General features: G+C 35.8%; 1 long non-coding RNA gene across 1 annotated transcript; it reads left to right on the forward strand.

The window, feature by feature from the left end:
* The first annotated feature begins 3,505 nt into the window (after positions 1-3,505).
* LOC129928312 (uncharacterized) lies at positions 3,506-5,150 on the forward strand. The gene is made up of 2 exons (XR_008779902.1): positions 3,506-3,671; positions 4,609-5,150. It is a non-coding gene; the product is annotated as an uncharacterized LOC129928312 (long non-coding RNA).
* The last annotated feature ends 12,919 nt before the right edge of the window (positions 5,151-18,069 follow it).

Consider the following 18,069-nt stretch of genomic DNA (forward strand, 5'->3'; position numbering starts at 1 on the left):
TTTACTTCTTATAACTACTTTACAAAACAACGCCTTGTTTCAACTTTTTAAAAACATTTCACATTTTTTTGTAGTGTTAAAGATCTCCATGGCCAGTCTAGATAAAATATATATAAGTTCTAGGTACAAACTTTTACCAGACAGACAGACAGACAGATTTGATATAAGCTTTGTAAAAAATAATACATTTTCGTCTCATACAATCTCGTGTTCAGTCTTTCATATATCGGTTAGTAGGTCAAGATGAATTTGGCGTCCTGTCTATCAAAGAGAGAGATCAACTCTCTAACAACTTCCGGTCTCCACAATTTGCATTCTTAATTATACTTCATTAATTCACGAAGACAAATAAAAAGCTTGCTAATATATGATCAACTTTCCTGTATAGCATAGACTTATATATATTGTATCTAGACTGGACATGGAGATCTTTTAAAACTACAAAAAAATGTCGTGAAATTGTTTTAAAAAGTTGGATTTAGGCGTTGTTTTGTAAAGAGAGTGAAGCTATATTTAAACCCTAACCTATGTAACATATAATTTAATTTTTAAATCTAGATCTAGTAATAAACCATCAAAAATAAGAGTACTCTAGTCTCATGATTATTATTTTGCAATTTTTAGATACATAATCTAGAAAGATCTAGGTAATCCATCTATTTAAATGTACATAAGATGATTAAAATCAACAGACATGAATTATTTCGATCTAAGATTTTTTAAACATTATCTCAATGGAAACTAACAGGAAATGGCTTTGTTTCATAGAGTAGCGTGAATATATAGTTCTGTGATTATTAGCCCATTCTAAAGAAAATCAGAAATGATTTTGCATTGTCTTTGAAAACTAAAGATCATTAGTTTTCTAAGACAGAAAAGATTGATTGGGGCGACTTCCCTTAGAGCTTGAAAAAGAGTTTACGTACATAAAAATCTATATAGATATAGGTCTGTGAATCGATCAATCGCGGATAAGAGTTTGTTTCCGGTTTACAGTCTAGATATAATATATAAGTTTATGAACTTATGAAGCAAAGCTTATAGATTCTAATGACGGTAATAGAATCCTTAAGTTATTTTGTTGTTTAAATGTTCATATAACAATGTCTCATATATTTTACAGTTTATGTAGAAATAATACGATAAGGGAAAACTTTATTTTAGTGGTAAGCTTCAATGGACCTCATTCCCCAATCGTAAGTAGACAACATTTAGCCACGTGGTGCTCTATCTCTTCTATATAATTTACGATCTCATGTTTAATTCATGATGGTTGTCACGTGACAGTTTTTTTCCCGTTGTTTTATGAATAAGATCACGTGACTAAGTGTTGTTTGTTTACGATTGGTGAATGAGGTCCATTGGTCTGGGATCTATTTTACTATATGGTATTGTATGCCCTAGTAGATGACTATACATGAATCAATAAAAAAACAATAAACCAATTAGCTAATCAATTTGTGGTAATTTATAAATTATGTTTAAAAAGGAGCTTATTCTTGCAGTATTGAGATATATGACAGTGAATATTTGTGTCTCTCCACCTTAGAATTTGTTTTTTAACATTTCGCTTGTTTCTTGAAATGTTGGGAGGAAAAAAAAAAAGATTTTAGGCCGAAAAACGTGCAGTTACTGCCCTTGGACACACAATTGTGTTTTACCAGCCAACAGTGTGATTGCCATGTTGGCAGAGATCTTTGAATCTTCTTTTAGACATTGTTTAGATAAATATAAGAAGATTTAAATATTAGGATCATGGCCAGAGACTGTATTGGTTTGACCTCTCATGTCAACTTGAAAGATTAAACACTTAGTAATAAACTTTTGGGGTATTCGTTAAACATTTGCGATTGCTATATTCCCACCAATTCATGATAGAGAAAAGGTCTACATAATTGGATAGAGTCACATATTGCATCATATCTATTCAGCAAAGCAAGTTAAAGAAACAAAAGAATCAGCCAAGACCAGTGAATCAGCAGAATAGGAATTTCTTATTAGAATGCAAGAACATACTGACACACTCATGTTATGTTCTGTTAATTTATTTTATAAGACAAAAGGAAAACGTCATCTTTAATTAGTGTTGGGAATATTCCCACTGAAAGTTAATGACAGTAATCTGCTCTCTGTTTACTCTTCAATAAATAAGATCCTGGTAACGTTCGTCAAGCAGCACAACTCAGAAAGAAAGACAAAAGAAGAGTAAGCCATATGAAAAAATGTGGTGGCGATATAATGGAATCCTCACAAAAATTGATTTGCTGGAGGAGAAATGTTCCTTACCTTGACAATGGTGTATTGTTGTCACAACAATTAATCTGTCTACTGTTTAATATACATGTCTGACTGTGTACACGCTTCGTAAGACTTTTTTAGTTATTTTAACATTTGTAGCAAGTTCTCAAGTTTTCTTTTGTGTGTGTATAAAGTTGTTTGTTTGAGAAAAAAAAAAGAACGGATTATTTTGATACATTAAAACGTCTTTTTAAAAAAAAATTCATATGTTTCTGGTGACGCACACATCTATTTAATAACAGTAGGTCTCGACAATACCCTGTTGTAAGTAATGCGTCAATGCAGCAATACAGGGAAGGGAACATTTAACGTCATCCCATGCAGAAAGCTCAAGGATCCCTTAGAAAAAAAGGTACTTTTAGATTATCAAAGAGATGTTGGACTTAGGGGAAGTTATCAAATAGATAAGATAATATAATTGTTCTAGTTTTATTCCCTTTTAACGAAATTTCTATGTAAATCTATTAGTTCTCGTTTCTTATTTAGCAATCAGTTCCAAACTATCGCATAATCGAAGAGCTATTAGAAGTATTAGTTAGACTTGTACCTGGTCACTGCTAGGCGATGGTGTCGGGGTCAGTGGTTCGAACCGAACCTTCTTCGGGACTTGCCTATATTTCGAATTATTTACTTCAACTTCTATTAATATTCTTGATAAATTAGTGCTGTTATTATTAGATCCTACATCTCATGTTTATTCATAATTTTATTTAGCCATAAAATATTAAATTTCAATTGACAACCGGGGCCTCAATAATGTCCTTAAAAACCAACAAATACAAACCTCACAGTGAGATATTGAAGGCATGTCGTCTGACATTGGCAGACGAAGAGTTGGTCTTTGTGTGTGTGGGTGTGTGTGTGTGTGTGTTTGTGTGGTGTTAGGGGAAGTAGTGTGTAATGTCTGGTCAACGCACACATGTAAGGCAAAATAGAGAAAGAGCGAGGACACATAATGAAGAGAGAGAGAGAGAGAGAGAGAGAGAAAGAGAAGGACAGAAAGAGATAGAGAGAAAGAGAAGGACAGAAACAGAGAGAGAGAGAGACAGAGAGAGAGAGAGAAGATTTGGTTCTAAAAATAAAAACAGTTAATCTTGACTGAAATGTAAAACGTCCATCTCAACCTATTCTTGTGAAAAATGTACGTTTTATTTTGTTCTCTTGCTGTTGTAATTGTATAATGAGATCACTTTTTTTTTTACAGTACTTCATGGAATCTACATGGAACCTGGACGCGTACCGCCGATCTCAAAAACGGCTTTAACGACTTACCTAGAAATTAAACAGTTGGTGTATAGGCCTATTACTGAGAAAATAATTACTAGCTCGTTGGCCACACATGGAATACTCAAGTCTGATTTATCATTTTTCAGGTAAAAAAAAAATGGAATAAATTTTAATTTGGCTAGTAATCTAGATCTAGGATTCTAGGTCTAGATCCAACATAGGTTTTAAAGGACTATCGCGTTCTTGAAAGGGCTTTCGCTATCGGGAATTTTTGTATGAAAATGGCTTTATTGATTCAAGCGCTTAATAAATAAATGTTCAGGAAACTTTTGCTCATCGTGTTCTGAGTCTAGATCTGAAGGCTTATCATTGAAATATTCTAAAGTATAGTAGATCTATGCATCCGCTTAACCAGGATTCTTTCTCGGAGAGAGGCGGTAGGGAGTGGGGTAGAAAAATGTTCCATTGTATTTTAATTTAACATTCATTAATTTTTAAGAGAAAAACAATCTAGCTATATGTTGTAGAAAGGAGATATTGTCTTTTAGCTAAAATATGCTGCAGGTTTTTTTTTTGTATTAAAACAACTTTTTAAAATGTTAATATCTTGATCTGTAAAAGCTTTTGCCTATGTCGGATAAGTAGAAGTAATAGTAGAGTGGGGACATTGAATATAATGTTGTTTGTGTAACATTGTTGGAGTTGTCAGACTTTAAGATACATCTGGACCAGTTTCGCCAATGTGGCAGTTTGTCCTGGTGGACAGGGGAAGCAAGGGAATGTTTGACCCTCGTGTCACGGGGGGCGTTAACACAAAGTATATTCCACCCAGCTTCTGAGGCGCCATTATATACCGTCGGTTGAATATTATAGGGGTTGGATAACGCCGCGACATGAGCTAGATATAGCCCTCGGGCCGGAGGCTAGACATCACTGTTTTTTGGTTCATTTGTATATATATATAACAATGTGCGTATTCTATTTCACTTTTAGCAATGACATGTTTGAATAATAAAAATCATCAAGTTACAAAATGAAATTTTATGCTGACATTATTATAATATTTGTTTTGTTCTGTTTCAGCTGAAAGAGGCGGAGATAAAATTTCTACAAAAGTTTTTATGTTGTTTTTCTTTCTAAAATTAATTGTAATTTTTAAATTAAAAAATCTTACATTTTTTTTTGTCTGTAAACAATAGAACAAGTCATCTATACAGTTTTCAGTACTACGTATATATGGCGCCCACACTAGATGTAAGCATACACTTAATGTACACACACACGAGGCCTACACTTGATGTACATATGACATTGACCTATAAATATGTAAGCACGATATAGGTCTGCCTCTGATTTATGCATGACATGGGCCTATATTGATGTATAAATGGCAAAGGCTTACAATTGATGTGTACATGAAATAGGACTACATTCAGTGTACAAATGACATAGGCCTTCACTTGGTGTACAAATGACATAGGCCTTCATTTGGTGTACAAATGACATAGGCCTACAGTTGACATAGGCTTATACTTATAATTAAATTGTACTATTGATTTTCAAATGATTAAAATATGAAAAATATTCACAAATTCCTATTTAGAAATTAACACTATCTGCCCTTATATTCAGTTTTGTTTTGTTCATTTAATTTTTTAAAAAAGTCAACATAAACACACCTACATAAACACGCACACACATAGGAACGCGCAAGCAGAGAGAGAGAGAGAGAGAGAGAGAGAGAGAGAGAAAGAGAGAGAGCTGTGACTGGAAGTTGACATCACATTGAAACATTTTTCTCTGCCTGCTCTTCGTTACCACCAGGCCAAGTTCCGGTCATTTCCCGCCACTCTCTCAAGTCCAGCTCTCAATCAGGTCAGAATGTCTTAATTGTGTGTCAGATAGCAGAGATTTTCAGCTGCAGACCAGCACCTGCATCAACTTCTTGTCTTTCTCTAAACTAGTGAGATATCCCGTCTTTACAACAGTATTCATTTGTTTTGTTTTTTCATGGCGTTACAGATTGTATAACTTGATTATTTTAGACCCGTTCTATTTATATTGTCTCTCAAGGAGCAAAGTAACTATCAGAAAGATCAGGTTGGTTACAAACCAAATAACGGTTACGTTTTGAGAAACAATCGACCACATTAAAACAATATAGAATTGTCAGTCGATAGGCGGCGTAGCATACGCCGCGATTTTGCACGGCCGGCCTTAGGCCACTGCAACCTATGCGACCGCATGGGCCCCCCACTTTTATAGGACCCGCGCTAATTCAAGGTGTATAAATTATTAAATTAAACCATTTTATAACTTAAAACAGATTTCCCGCGTGCCCTCATGTCGATTTACCAGGAGCTCCTGGAAATCTCCCGAAATTGCAAAATATACGAAAAAGTTCTTAAAATATACGAAAATATATAGACAAAAATTGTCATTTTGGGGTGTCATTAAATATGGAAAACGCCAATCCTACGCGCAATAAATAAAAACAGCATAATGCATTAGCCGTAATGTTTGTTTGTTTGTAAAATGTTTTACATGTTTCGGATGTTCCTTCAGAGTTGACGATAATTACTTTATAGTCCAAACCTCCCGCAGGACGAAGGGGGGGGGGGGGTGGGAGGGGCAGGGTTTGACAGCCCAGCGCGCAGCCATCCGTAGCGAGCTGTGAAAACGTGTTCTCCCCCCCCCCCCCCCAACTTGTTTTTTGCGTGGAATGACTATCCGCAGAAATAAGAGAGTAATCTTTCCTTTACTTTTGCTTCTCGTCCAAACTCTTGAGGGAAGAAGAGAATTATAGATACAGATGTTTCGTGGGCGTCTAAAAATTGTCAAAATGCTTCCACATTATCTTACATTGCACAGGAATATATATCGAGTGAGAGAGGACAAAACAGGACTCATATCTGGGGACCAAACAGAAAGGCCCTTTATGCTTTTTTTTCAATGCATCATGTATAAGAAATTGAAGGTTTTTGGCATGTGTGGGGAAAACAGGTGCGCACAAAGTTGTCTGGGGCCAAAATATATCTGAAATGATCCACATAAGATTGGATCAAGGTTGCTAAGAAAATGTTACATCAACACATCACCTAAAAATGTATCAGTACACACTGTTAGAGGGACTACAATGAACTTTGTTTCTCTCTAAGGGACTACAATGAATTTTGTTTCTCTCTAAGGGACTACAATGAACTTTGTTTCTCTCTAAGGGACTACAACGAATTTTGTTTCTCTCTAAGGGACTACAATGAATTTTGTTTCTCTCTAAGGGACTACAATGAATTTTGTTTCTCTCTAAGGGACTACAATGAATTTTGTTTCTCTCTAAGGGACTACAATGAATTTTGTTTCTCTCTAAGGGACTACTGTTCTACCCAAAGCGTTTTGTTTGTAGCGTTACTTAGAGCGTTCTTGTTTTTTAACTCTCACGTCACTTGTCACTAAGTAAAACTTTCCGCTTATTCCCGAAACAAATACTAAATCCTAATCATGTCATAACAGGGACTACAATGAATTTTGTTTCTCTCTAAGGGAATACAATGATCTTTGTTTCTCTCTAACGAAGCTCGACCCTGGCAGGGCCAGAGAATAAATATTAATTCGTTTTCATTATAGTACTAATTCCTGCCAGGTTCTCACAACTTTGCGCTATACATAGTAAATGTATTTATAACTATCTATGACTCTTTTGTTTTCTCATCAATGCACCGTCAAAAAAAAATAAAATAAGCAGGGCAATGTTAATAACAACCAACTAAAGGATTCACTCTAGACACTTAAGTTGAGGATATCCTTGTAGTCTTACTTTCATTCGAGGTAGAGCAGATTGGCTTCTGTAGCTCTCAGGGATATTTGTGTGTGTGTGTTTGGTGTGTGTGTGTGTGTGGTGTGTGTGTGTGTGTGCGTGTGTGTGGTGAGTGTGCGGTGTGTGTGCGTGTGTGTGGTGTTTTTGTTTCAGTGGTGTTGTTTTGGTGCATTCGTCTCCCTGAAGGAGGATTAGCGAGGTCATGTCGACCTTGATACGCCGACTCAACCATAGCTAACAAAGTAAAAACAAACTTGTGGTGCAGATACTAATTATACGATAATGACTAATGACTAATGAAACATCTATCTATCTATCTATCTATCTATCTATCTATCTATCTATCTATCTATCTATCTATCTATCTACCTATCTATCTATCTATCTATCTATCTATCTATCTATCTATCTATCTATCTATCTATCTATCTATCCACGCTAAAACTTATTTTCGATTGTTTTGGAACACTAGTGAAGCAATAAGTAAACTTGCCACCCTGCCACTTGACTTAGTTCATCCTTAAGACTGAGCATAAGTTCACAACAGTGCTTCACCATCAAGCTCGAGGCCTGGGCGATTGACCTCAGTTGGGTCCATGTCCACAATATCATCTTAGCTTCATGGTGTATCTATCCCCTCCATGTTTGTTTTGGTCTTCCAGCACTTTTTTTTCCCCCTTGTGGGTTCCAATCTATAGACTTTCTTCCCTTGTGGGTTCCAATCTATAGACTCTCTTCCCTTGTGGGTTCCAATCTATAGACTCTCTTCCCTTGTGGGTTCCAATCTATAGACTCTCTTCCCTTGTGGGTTCCGATCTATAGACTTTCTTCCCTTGTGGGTTCCAATCTATAGACTCTCTTCCCTTGTGGGTTCCAATCTATAGACTCTCTTCCCTTGTGGGTTCCAATCTATAGACTCTCTTCCCTTGTGGGTTCCAATCTATAGTCTCTCTTCCCTTGTGGGTTCCAATCTATAGACTCTCTTCCCTTGTGGGTTCCAATCTATAGACTCTCTTCCCTTGTGGGTTCCAATCTATAGACTTTCTTCCCTTGTGGGTTCCAATCTATAGACTCTCTTCCCTTGTGGGTTCCAATCTATAGACTCTCTTCCCTTGTGGGTTCCAATCTATAGACTTTCTTCCCTTGTGGGTTCCAATCTATAGACTTTCTTCCCTTGTGGGTTCCAATCTATAGACTTTCTTCCCTTGTGGGTTCTAATCTAGGGCCTTTCTTCCCTTGTGGGTTCTAATCTATAGACTTTCTTCCCTTGTGGGTTCTAATCTAGGGCCTTTCTTCCCTTGTGGGTTCTAATCTATAGACTTTCTTCCCTTGTGGGTTCTAATCTAGGGCCTTTCTTCCCTTGTGGGTTCCAATCTATAGACTTTCTTCCCTTGTGGGTTCTAATCTATAGACTTTCTTCCCTTGTGGGTTCTAATCTAGGGCCTTTCTTCCCTTGTGGGTTCCAATCTATAGACTTTCTTCCCTTGTGGGTTCCAATCTATAGACTTTCTTCCCTTGTGGGTTCCAATCTATAGACGTTCTTCCCTTGTGGGTTCCAATCTATAGACTCTCTTCCCTTGTGGGTTCCAATCTATAGACTTTCTTCCCTTGTGGGTTCCAATCTATAGACTCTCTTCCCTTGTGGGTTCCAATCTATAGACTCTCTTCCCTTGTGGGTTCCAATCTATAGACTCTCTTCCCTTGTGGGTTCCAATCTATAGACTTTCTTCCCTTGTGGGTTCCAATCTAGAGCCTTTCTTGCCATGTTGCACTCCCCCCCCCCGAAAATAACGTATTTAAATATAATTGTATATGAAATTTGTCTTGATGCGGTATGCACCCACCGTACCCTCCTAGTGACGCCACTGTGTCGTACTTTTACATGAATCTTTTGAAAATAAATACATCGATTCCTTTTAAGCAAAACGCTGAAAAATGTAACAAGGAAATACACAAATTACTGTATGAGTTAAAATTGTAATTGAAAAATTTATCTTTTGAATTCAAAAATAAAAGAAAATGAACTTATATTTGTAAGTCTATATAGGCCTGTGACCAAGGGAAGATTGAATATAATCATTTGTGAATGGCAATTTCAAAAAGGTCGCCGCATTGTGTCGTTAACAGCAGCGACTACCACTCCCTCCCAAGCCTCCTTTACTAACAGTACTGTTTTGGTGGAAGGGAGGCGGGGGGGGGGGGGAGAAAGAGAGTAAGTGGTGGAGTGGGAACGTGTAGCGCCATCCAAACTGGCCTTGAATTTGAAAAGAATACATTCTTCATTGATTCCCTTTACAAATTAAACATCTGATTCTAATGACATTTTTAAAATTAGAAAACTTGAGGAGTACACATAACCATTTGAACACAACATTTATGTTCAACAAAAGTACTCGCTTATATCTGGGGGGGGGGGGGGGGGTAGAAAGGGAAGGACAAATGCCCCAACCCAGACACCCCCAGCTCTCATATTCTGCCAGTATCTTTGGATTCGCCTTTTTCTCCAAAAAAGTCTAGTTTAGGGGTTCTCAAACTACGATTGCCACAGATCGACTAAGACCATCCAAAATATGTAGTTTTTTTTTTTTGTCTATTTCATTCGAAATTACTTTATTTTTTTTTTATTATTATCAGACGATTTCAAACATGTTAATAAATATTTTAATTACATCCGAAAGTTGCCGAGAAGAAAGCCAGTATGTTAGAGGTAAGGTTAGCTATATTAACAATGTCGATTTAAAAGCCTAGTTTATTTTTTTCAAACGTCTTGAGAATTTGGTAAACTATAAAATCTCTTGGTAAAATATTAGGGGTGTTTGTATGGATGGTGCTTCAGGTTTGCGACTATGTTTGTATGATCTCAACTTTTGGTACAGAATAAGTCAACAAAAGTCATCGGAACTCATAGTATGACTCATAGATGAAATAAATGCAATTAGCCACAATTTTTCTGAAAAAAAAAATGCGACCCTCACAAATGAAACCTCACATTGATAAACAAAATTGGACGAAATTAATAATTGCATGTGGCCAATTTTATCAATTCTCTTTAAGGAAAATAATATATATTAAACCTGACAAAATAATAGAATAATCATTTCTGTCAAAGAACATTAGCGCATGCTTGCAAACTAAATTTCATTACACTTTCCAAATTTACCTTGCCAGATATTCCTTCAAATACAAAGTTGAAGATATAATTAGTAATAATAATAATTATTATTATAGCTTTTATATAGTGCTACTTTCATGCTTAGAGCGCTATGGTCCTATCTCATTTGTAGAACAGTTGGGGGGGGGGGGGAGGGAGAGGGTTTTCCTTCCTGCCTTTAGGCAATCAGCAGAAGACATCACCGAAATAGTTTATTGTACTAATTAATCGGGATTCAGCGATAAAAGGATTTCTTTTTTATTGAAGCTATTCAATCCAAGTCTGGTGAAACAGAAACCAGCTTGACCTTCACATTGGGATTAGTTTGCACAGACTGTCACAACAATATTATGTTGTAGTAATATAGTTTACTGTTGCCCCGGCAACTATCCGTGTCCATCTATGCTTATCAAATTATCCATAAATATGGTCAATATGTTATGGGAAATTTAATACACGCAAGGCATAAAAAAAGTTGCATTTTTGTAATATAATTAAACGGAGAAATGAGACACAATATGAATACATATTGTTTCGTGATTAAACATAAAGCTTTGGCAAAGCCTATCAGGTAATTACATTAAAATTACGAATTTATAACATTAGCGCAAGCACAGTTACGTGTGTGTATATGTAAAAATAATTTTACTGTTGGCGGTCGCTTCTTAGAGCCGTAATGGGAACCATAATTGGGGTCGCCGAGCTAAAAAGATTGAGAACCGCTGGTCTAGTGCATTTAAAAAAAAAAGGATTTGAAACAGCGATCTCGACCTGAGGTCCAAAATCAACGATTCGGAGCCATTGTTCTAGAGGTTAAACGAAAACAGGCCATCAAAATGAAGGATGTATTCATAATCTCTTCATAACATCGTGCTTGGACTGCACGTGGTGTGTAGCCCCACCTGTTGGGCCATGTCTAATCTGTCACCTTCACCTTGCTTATCTCCCTTTCTCCCTTTCAACGCCTTGATGATTTATTTTGTGCAAAGCTTGTATTAACACTCTGTCTGTCTGTCTGTATGTCTGTCTGTCTGTATGTCGGTATGGTTAAAGTTTGTTCACTTTATTTCACCCACACCCAATATTGGTTTAAGCTGAAATTTTGCACAATTATTTATTTAACCTGATAACAAAAGAATCAACTTTTTAAAAATCCAAATTAGTTAGCTATTTATTGGTAATTAATTTTTTTTTTGTACTTTGAACAAGGGAAAGACTTCGTACTTGACAAATTTGGTGTTATACGTTGAATTAGTCCCCTTGAGAACTCTTGAGCCTTAAATGAACATTTGTTTTCATGCATTTAAATAACAATCATGTAAACATTCACCCTTTAACAACTGGTCCATAGCGCATTGAGAACCCTAAAAGCCAAACAAAAACAATTGATGAAAATTACACAGATTTCATGTGTTTAGGTTAATATAACATATAACTACATACATAACTGATACAAACTGAGTGATAAAAATTACACTTAATATAATATCTGTTTTAAAAAAAAAAGTATTTTTATGCATTTCTTGTTATATAGAGCAAGACTCAACCTCTCTGGGTCCTTATTAAACGTTTAAACTAAAGGTTTGAATTTTATTTAATACTCTCTATCGATCCTACTGATTTAAAACTGACAATGCATGCCTAATGTATAGTTCACAGTACTAGCTACAATGTAGAAAATATTTAGTAAATTGAACATTAGTATAAATGCAGTGGCGTAGCAACCATGGCGCGTAGGAGGTCAATGCGCCCGAAACCAAGACCAGTAGGGGCCCAAACAGTAATGTTCATTTGTGTGACATTTGTTCATTTTGAGTAGCTTTTGTGTCAATATGTTAAGTTAAGTTCAATTATTTATTTTGCTTGATGGCGAGGTGCTATTGAAAGTGAGTGGGCTGTTTCATATGTAGTATTCGAATATATTCTTTCTCCTTCTAAGTATTCAAAATGAAATACAAATATGTCTGAAAATGTGTATGTGTGTGTGTGTGTGTGTTAATATGTATGAATATATGTGCTAGTGTGAGTCATCTATTCATGCAAGATAATTAGCGCTGACGAGCATAAGACACCCGCGTGAAAATAGGACTTTTTTTTTTTTTTTTGCTTTTCTGTTTAGTGCGTTTGTTTTAATCTAACACTGGCAGGTGTCATTCTATGTGACACTAGAGTAAAAGCTATCCATTTGTAAAGCAGCACCTGGCTGTGTAGGTGATCAATGTACACATTCAAAGAGGGTCACATGTGCTTAGTGTGTTTTATACGCATGATATTGTCAAGTGCACACTGGCCCAGTGACAATTAAAACGTAAGATTTAATTAACACAGCACGGAAACCGTAATGTCTCTCGTTGTGAGAGAATAATAGGTGTAGCTTGTTTCCAAGGACAACGGAAGTTGTTTTGGTGATAGAATCATCGAGCAAGCCAATCTGGCAACAAATTGTATGGCGTCTTTTCTCGACTTCTTGGTCTCTATTAAAAATACAAGACAATTAGGACTGAAGCTTTGTTTTTTAAAACGACGCTTATACTGCCTTATAATAATCACTCTGTTATGTTTCTTATAGGTTTCTTGTCTTCTATTCAACAAATTGTGATCCAATTTTGAATATGAGCTCATGCACTATGATAACATGAATCAATAAAAAATTTAACCAATTAGTAAATCAATTAGTCGTAATTAATTAATTACATTTGTTTCATATATATATATATATATATGAAGTGCTTATTAGCGGTCCCCGAAAGGGGAATAGACGCTATTAGTTTTATGTGGACTGTCTGTCCGTCCGTCTGTCCGTCCGTCCAGTTTAGATCTCGTAAACTTGAAAAGATAATGAAAATCCGGCATCATGATATTTATTTCAAAGTTCTGATGCAATGGCTTCTTTTTTCTTTTCTGAAAACGAAATATTTAATTTTTAAAATCAACTACGCAAGCAGTTTTTCATAAAAATACACCATTTTTACAACTATTCAATAATTAATAGTAACAAGCCAAGAGACTATTTAGTTGGAGAGGTAATAATTTACCATATTTTTAACACGTTTATGCAAAAGTGATAGATTTTTTGTAAAAAAAATATTTTTTTTACAAAAGTATTGCCAATTTAAGTAAGTTCTGTCATACTAACTTCTATATTTGCAAAAAGAAATGTTTATTTTTTTCAAGAGAAAAATCTAGTTAATATACATGTAAGTGGAATTTATTTTAAAACAGCAATTAATAAGTAGTATTTCATATTATCGCGTATGTTGCAGTTCTGCATCCCAAACATACAACACTTAACTAAAAGAATATTTTTTTTAAAGGAAAGTTGTTTATTTTTTCTGAGACTTTAAATAAGAGATTGACCCTTTACAAAACAATTAGATAATCATTATATAACATCAGTTAGGCCAGGTTCACATCTAAACTCACCTTCACTTTCACTTATCCCTTGGTCTGCTGGGCCTTGGGGCACAACATACTATCGGTCAACCTTCTTTCTCCATTCTTCTCTGACCTTTGCCTTTGACAGAATTTCATTATGATATTCTTTCTGAAAATATTGAAATCTGCCTTTTTTCCTGCCTAGGTGGACCACTTCGGGGGACGATTTTGAGTTTGTGTTTCAACACAAACTGTCTTTGTAACCTTTTTTTGTAAAAAAAAAAAAATAGATGCCGGTACTCATTGGTGGATTGCCTAACTTTTAGCTACTAATAAATTAATAATAAACGTTAAAATACAAGAAAAGTAATAACTTTCCCACACTTAAAAACGTGCCGTTACGCCGTGCCGGTGAGTACCCTCACAAGAAAGCACTATATACACTCCCGCCCCAACCTCCATTACGTGGATGTAATAAAACGGGACCTCAAAACAGTGAATATTGAAACTGCCCATCGGGAAGACATAGCCCTAGACCGCACTCGTTGGAGAGGGTGACCAAGAAAGCTATGGACAGTGAAAAAACACGAGTCTCAGCTCTTGAAAAAAAGGGTGCCATACGAAAAGTGACCAGCTCCTCTACCACCAAAGTGAAGGCCACTTTTATTTATTCCCTAAATTTTATCATTTATAATACACTTGGCCAATTGAAACGTCAGGGCCGGCCTCAGATAATTGAAGGCCCTAGACGAAATGAATTAGGTGGTCCGAAATTAAATAGAAAAATGAAAAAATAAACAGTGAAAACGTACAATTACAATTATATTTAAAACCCAGTTTAAAAAGAAAGTAAAGGAATTAAAAAATTCCAGTCTTCACCAGTATTGGACTCTCGGTTCGAAAGCCAAGCGCTTTACCGCTCGGCCTCTAAAACCCATTGTAATCCAGCAATAGCATTGGGCACGTTTAAAAAAAAGATGTTTTGATTTAGGCAGCTGCCTAGTTTGCCTAAGCATGAGGCCGGCCTTGTGACGTACGTCTTCAGCCATTCTATAATAGTTCAATGTATGTAAGCATAATGTCTCGTGAGGTAATTGCAAGTAACAACAATTACCTCCACATTGAACGCCCTTATATGCCCCAGCAATTCATTATCATTTATATATGTTTTTTTTCCCCCTTCAAAAATGATTTGCCTGAAGACGTCATTACAAAGTATGACAGCTGACATTCTCACTAGACAGCGCAGAGAAACTAAATTTATGCAATGTTCTATTTTGGAACTGTTTTTTTTTTTTTATAAAGCTTGTATTCAATTAACTCTGTCCGTCTGGTAAAAAGATTGAGGAGCGGGACGGAAACCTACAGAAAAAAATTTGGCGGGCCATCATATACAGAAATAATATATTAAATTTAAGGTCATCAAAATTAAGATATTGCTACGTATGAGTTCAAGATGCGAGTGTCTAAATTATAATCAAGTTCTTCTTAAGAGTGAACTGATGTCTTAGTCATCAATCTATTGCTGACATATTTTTCTTGGCTGCTCATAAATACATGAAAATGTGCACACATTTTCTTGACCTTGAGAGATTAAATATGGAAAACTGGATTTCGTTCAAGTTGCAAGGCTGGTTTTATTACCTTACAATATAAAACTAAAAGACTTTCAGAAAATATGTACATCCTTTACAAAAGTACAGACGTCTTAAAAGTTTCTTCCTAATCACCATGAAGTTATCAAGTAATCTCATTAATACATAAGCGTGTCTTCCTTCACAACAGTCAGTACAATAATAATTATTATTGACAGCTCGGTGATTTATAAGTAGAAAAAGTTTTTGTTTGAAATCTTTTAAGTGGTCCTGCTTCCGGTTTGTAAATAGATCTTTTCTTTGTATCCTAATAATTAATTTGTTTATGTGACAGAAATGATTTGTAACAAATAAATAATAAAAAAATACTTTAAAAAAAATAGCTTATATTAGCTGTAATTGTCTCAATTAGTATGGATCAGTCATGTAATTTAGTTTGTAATAAATCTGAACTAAACAATAATAAATTTGTGCGATTAGAAATATTGTTTTTGCTTAGATTTTACCTTTCGCAATGCGCGATGATCCTATCACGTGTCTGGACCAGTTGTGAAAGGGGGAGGGAAGAAGGGGGTATCTTTATGAATGTTTACATGATCGTTTTTTTAAATGCATAAAAAAAATGTTCCCTCGGGGAACTAATTCAACTTAAACTGCCACATCTGTCACAACGATTTTTTCCCTATTTCAAAATGGATAACAAAATAATTTATACCAATAGTTAATTAACTAATTGGCTACTTTTTTTAAAAAAATTGATTCTCGTGTTGTCAGGTAAAAGAAATAATTGTGCAAAAGTTCAGCTTAATCCGAGATAACATGTACAAACTCTTTTACCACAGAAACAGAAAGACATATATATATCAATATATTATAGTCTTTATAATGTCAGATGCTAATGAAACACACTTGTTTATCGCAATTCTACTTCAATGACTCAACTCGTATTCAAAATGAGATTATTTCATTGTGAATGACATTGTTATTTTTATTTATTAGACTATAACAAAAACATACAGCTGGCGGACAAAACGTTCTGTCGGCCAGATATGATCCACGGGCCGTAGTTTGCCCCTCACTGAAATAGGATAAGCTAAGAGCGTTAGTAACTTGCTCACGATAAGGTCAATGGCATAGTTGATATGGATGTACAGTTGTACACGCTCACTGTAGCCAAATGTTACTAGGCCACTAGATGGACAGCACAATTACTGTCCGGCTGTACGTCCCCACAGCAGATGTCTGGTGTCCGGATCTGGCTGGATATCAATAAAGTCTAAATAAACAAGAAAACTTTAAGAGGGATGAGAATTTACCCCCCCCCCAACACACACACACAAACACGTTTGAAAGCTGTAACTGAGCTTCTATAGATCAACTAGAATGACAGTTGGAGATTGACTGTGGTATCAGAGACTTGCAGGTTCTTGCTGGTTCCTTCAGAAATGAAGACAATGAATATGACACTAAGACTTGAGTGTTTGACTTGAAGTAAATGACAATCAACTAATTCTGTGCAGTTTAACGTATTCAAGTGTGTACTTTGAAGTATTGTAGATCAAGGATCGCATTCTCCATTCTTTACTCAGAATTACACCATCATCTATTTGAATAAACTCTTTAGTAAAAGTAAAGTAAAGTTCCCCTTCAGACATTGCAATCTATAGGGCAGATGATGTTAAGGGCATCTGTTCCAACGATTAACGAGCAAGGTGTCATGTGGCCAGCACAACGACCAACTGCCTTTATTTTCCCTACTAAAGTCAGGTACCCATTACTCAGGGGCGCCCAGAAAATGCCAAAATTTAGAGTCCCAGTCTTCAACGACATATGAACCCAGGACCCCAGGTTCGGAAGCCAAGCGCTTAACAGCTCAGCCTCCTAATAAAATGTGATGAAAGTTGTATAAATGATGAAACACTGAGCAAGTTAAACACATACACCTGTCTCGGCCACCTGGTGCAGTCACCGATCTTTTGACCACTAGAACGCCATGAACGAACAGCTATAATAATGACTTTACGTAAGACATGGGTAAAGAACAGAAAATAAGGAATGTTCTTTGAATAATATAACCATTAAAGATCAACTATAATCTAAGGTTACGTTGGAAAGTGTACAGACTTAACGTTTCTGTTTGAGCTCATACATTATTCGTCTTCGGCCCAAGCTTGATTGATAGGTGTGCACACACAGCAACAACTGTCACTCAACAGGTAAGTATCAAGACATGACACGGACATTTTTTTTTGCTTACGCCTGTCATGGTCACTTGACATATATATACAGTGAATAGAGTGTGGCGCTATAAGGTAGCTCTGAGGAAGTAGATACAGATCTATACAAAATACAATATTTTTTTTTAGTTAGGCTTTCATCGACCTCTAGTTGACACTGGCTATAAATGCATTAAATGTGCATTAAATGCACAAAATGTGTAGATAGCAGCTCGGTCTAAGTAGCCATATGACTTCTGTATATTTCTTTCATCTTCGGATTTCAAGACAAGTCTTTATACAACACAGTTTCCTGTCAACAGTAGTTTGAGGGCACCTGTTTAAATTCTTCTGATATATGTAGTAAAAGAAAATGGAAGAGTATCAAATAGG

This window comes from Biomphalaria glabrata, chromosome 9 (genome assembly GCF_947242115.1).
Source record: "Biomphalaria glabrata chromosome 9, xgBioGlab47.1, whole genome shotgun sequence".
In the NCBI taxonomy this organism is placed as follows: Eukaryota; Metazoa; Mollusca; class Gastropoda; family Planorbidae; genus Biomphalaria; species Biomphalaria glabrata.